Source organism: Staurois parvus, unplaced genomic scaffold, assembly GCF_062004578.1.
Source record: "Staurois parvus isolate SC_StPar_1 unplaced genomic scaffold, SC_StPar_1.0 ptg000402l, whole genome shotgun sequence".
Lineage (NCBI taxonomy): Eukaryota > Metazoa > Chordata > Amphibia > Anura > Ranidae > Staurois > Staurois parvus.
Window position 1 is genome coordinate 7920017 of NW_028318198.1, and position 4443 is coordinate 7924459.

Below are 4443 nucleotides of genomic sequence, written 5' to 3' on the forward strand. Positions count from 1 at the left end.
GGTCACAGTATATACAGTATAAACAAAATCCTAAAAAAGTTATAAAAAAAATAAAACATAAATTATGTTAAAGGATTTTTTTTTTTTTTTTACATACTGTCACCAGTCAGTATCCCTGATCACCACCACACCAGTTATATGATGATGCTGAACTGCACTGGTTGCAGCATGTTAAAGACAAAAAGTGATTTTTTTTTTAATTCTTCAAAATTATGACAAAACATGACGACTTAAAAGAATTTAGCCATGCCTCTTACTAAATACCTCAGACTGTCCACTGATTTTATGTCAATAATTCAACAAACACTAAAGTCACTTTGTATGTTATTTATTTATTTCACTTGCTGATACGTCATCACATGACGATTCACTTTATACTCATTTATCACTTATATATTCCCCCCACAGTTACTACCTTTTGTACCACTAACCCCTCCCTCCTAGATTGTAAGCTCCAAGGAGCAGGGCCCTCCTGTCCCTCTTGTATTGAACTGTATTGTTGCTGTATTTTCTCTGTTTATATTGTAAAGTGCTGAGCAAACTGTTGGCGCTATATAAATCCTGTATAATAATAATAATAATAATATAGCGCAACAAAGCGCCCACACCAGTCACTTTGATGTTTTCTCTTTGGCACTGCATTTTTTGTATACATATGTACATTTATATACTTGAAAGTAGCAAATACACCAGTATGACTACTTGTTCTTTGCTACTTCACTAATCTACCTTCACTAGATGCAAACATAGGTGCTGTGATTGTGTACCAAGGTGATGACTTTGGCTCTAGATAAGGGTTCAGATGTTTTCCAATGCTGGACTATCAGTAGTTTGGAAGCTAGCAATATGTGTATGACAAGGCATTGATAGACTGACAGAAATTTGTCTGGTTTTATGTTCAATAATGCAAGTTCTGGAGTTAGATTGGTGAATGACCAAAGATATTAGATTTGATATATCTACACAAAAAGCTGATATATTAGTACACTCCCATAGCACATGAAATACATTTCCTACAGCTCTACAGTTTTTCCAACAGAGGGGTGAAATTTCTGGATCCATCTTGTTTACGAGAGTTGGGGTGATGTACCAGAGGAAGTTAATCTTATAAGCAAGTTCCCAAAGGTTGGCGGAGTGAGTGGTTTTGAAAGTAGCATTGAATACTTCTGACCATTGGGAAACCTCAAATGTACGATGTATGTCTAGTTCACATTTCTTAAAGGGAGAAAGCTTAATAAAGGTAGTTTTATCTTGTAGAAGGTTATAGAAAAGTGAGATGCCCTTCAAAGTAGTAGACTTGTTAGAAAGGTATTTCCATGCTAGATTATTTATAGATTTGTGAAGGCGGGGATTACATATTAGCAATGAGTTACCTGAATGCATTTATAGTATTCAGAGCTACGGAGGGCGTAAGTGTTTTGCAGGAGAAGGCTTTTAAGAATTTTTGGTAATATAGGTTTGATATTTGGGTAATTCCGCTGTTTATCCATGTCTGGTAGGAGGTATTGGGGATGGGTATTTGAAGCATTGGTATAGAGAGAGGTAAGTTAGTCAGGTATAATCGTAAGGGCGCTTTTAGAAGAAAGTAGCAAAAAGACAAAACTGAGGTAATTAGTGTAAAAGAGATGGCTTTGTCTGTGAACTTCACCCGTGTAACACTAAGCAACCAATTATATAAGTTATGTCCTGGGATCTGAAGTTATTCAATATCTTTACAGAGATTAGTGGCATTGGGCAAGAACCATATTTTAATTTGTGCCAATATCGCTGCATTATAATAATCCCTAAAATCTATATATCCCATGCCCCCAACTGATCGATGTTTCAACAGTTTGGTGTGTGAGCATCTAAATTTTTTATTTTGCCACACAGAGCAGCTTAGTAGGGATTGTAGGGATCCAAAGTATGAGAGCGGAATCAGGGATAGGCATGGATCTGAATAAATATAACAATTTGGGTAATTAAAGCATCTTAAATGCTGCTAACCTCCCTGTCCAAGGGAGCGTATGCTTGCAGCCCATTCAAGTTCCCGAGAGATATTGTTTAGGAAGGGGGTGTAATTAGCCTGACATAGGGATGATAAATTTTTAGTTAACTTAATGCCAAGATAAGTGATAGACTCTGCAGCCCAAACATAGGGGTATGTAGCAGCAAAAGACTTTCTCTATGGGGAAATTAGTCCATAGTCTAAGATAAACAATTTGTTTTCATTTATCTTGTAATATGAGATTGCACTGAATTCAGATAATGCGAGTTGCACTGAAGCCAGGGAAGAAGCAGGGTTGGTTATCATAAGGATGACATCATCTGCAAAAAGATGTATTTTATGCTCCTTAGAGCCTATAGGGAAACCTGTGATTTTTTTTGTCTCTGCAAGTGGCTCCATGAGAAGGTTGAAAATAAGAGGGGAAATGGGGCACCCTTGTTTAGTGCCATTAGTGATGTTAAACACATTAGATAGCATGGCCGAGCAGTACAACTGGGCAGTGGGGCATGAGTACAATGTCATGATTGCCGAGAGAATCTGACCTTGAAAGCCAAATTTATATAGGGTTATGGCAAGGTATGTCCAGTGTACTCTATCAAATGCCTTCTCTGCATCCAAAGAAAGGAGCAGAGAAGGCATTTTATGATGAGCAGCATAATGAATTATGTTAATCATATACCAAGTGGTATCTGAGGTTTGTTGCCCTTTTGTAAAGCCCTATTGGTCTGGGTGGATAAGAGTTGGGAGGTTATCAATCAGGCGGTTTGCAACTACTTTAGCATACAATTTAAGATCATGGTTCAATAAGGAGACTGGGTGAAAATTTTGAGGCGTAGTGGGTTCCTTCCCTGGCTTTGGTAGCGTGATAATTAATGCCTTTAACATTTCATCTGGGAAGGAGGTGGAGGAGGCAGCAGCATTGAAAATCCTACTTAAGGGGTCAATAATAATATCCTTGAACTGTTTAAGTTTCTCTGAGTGAGTGAACGGGGAGTTTAAATACTCTAATTGTGAGTCAGATAAACTTGGAAGCTGCACTGAGCATAGCAAAGATTGAATGGCAGTATGGTCAGGTTATGGTATTGAAGCCTCATCTTTCAGATTTTAAAGTGCGCTATTGTATGCACTAAAGGCATCTGCTATTGCTTGTGTGTTTGTCAGTCTCTCTCGTGTAATAGGGTGGTACAGATCAGAGACATGCAATTTAGTGCGGCAGCCTTTAATTTGATGGGCCATATGTTTCCCTGCTTTATTCCTTAAAGCATAAAAAGTAATTTTCAGATGCTTTTGTGATTTTGCAAACCCTTCTAATAAAATTAATCACAGTTCTAGTCTCAATCTACCTAACTTGGTCTTTAGGTTAGGCTGGAGTTGTTTATTGAGGGTGTCAGTGGCCTGAATCTCCACTATTAGGTTATCAATGTGCTGTGTCCTATGTTTTTTTTACCCTGGCTCCAAATTATTTAAAAAGATCATGCATATGGCCCACAGAGTTGCTGGTCAGAAACCAAGTCCTTGTTTATCCAGAAGAACTCTTCCAAATGCTTTCAAAGACCTTTCACGTGCAGAGACGATTGTAGAAGGTGAGTGTTCAGCCGCCAAACATAGGTAGGATTGAACTTTGGATTATCCTCAATGGTAGTGAAAATGGGCGAGTGGTCAGACCAGGTGCTAGGTAGAATATAAGATTTTGATATTTTTTGTAGAAGCCATTAGTCTGTTAGGAAGAGATCGATGCAAAAATAGGAATTGTGGCGTATCTAGAAGAAGGTGTAGTCCCGTTCCTCCATATGCTGACATCTCCATACATAGAGGAGTTGAAATCCTATGAGGAGTGGTCCCAAATTAGATTTGCCTCATCTGGCTGAAGTTGTGGGTCAGGGACTGTGTTGATGTCTCTGCACCATAGAAGAGACCCTTGTTGTATGGCACTGACCTTCTTTTGGAGTTTCCGTAAAAAGTATAACTGGTGGGTGTTTGGTGCATACAGTGGGGCAAAAAAGTATTTAGTCAGCCACCAATTGTGCAAGTTCTCCCACTTAAAAAGATGAGAGAGGCCTGTAATTGGCATCATATGTAGACCTCAACTATGAGAGACAAAATGAGAAAAAAAATCCAGACAATCACATTGGCTGATTTGGAAAGAATGTATTTGCAAATTATGGTGGAAAATAAGTATTTGGTCAATATCAAAAGTTCATCTCAATACTTTGTTATATATCCTTTGTTGGCAATGACAGAGGTCAAGCGTTTCCTGTAAGTTTTCACAAGGTTGGCACACACTGTTTCTGGTATTTTGGCCCATTCCTCCATGCAGATCTCCTCTAGAGCAGTGATGTTTTGGGGTTGTCGCTGGGCAACACAGACTTTCAACTCCCTCCAAAGGTTTTCTATGGGGTTGAGTTCTAGGCCACTCCAGGACCTTGAAATGCTTCTTACGAAGCCACTCCTTCGTT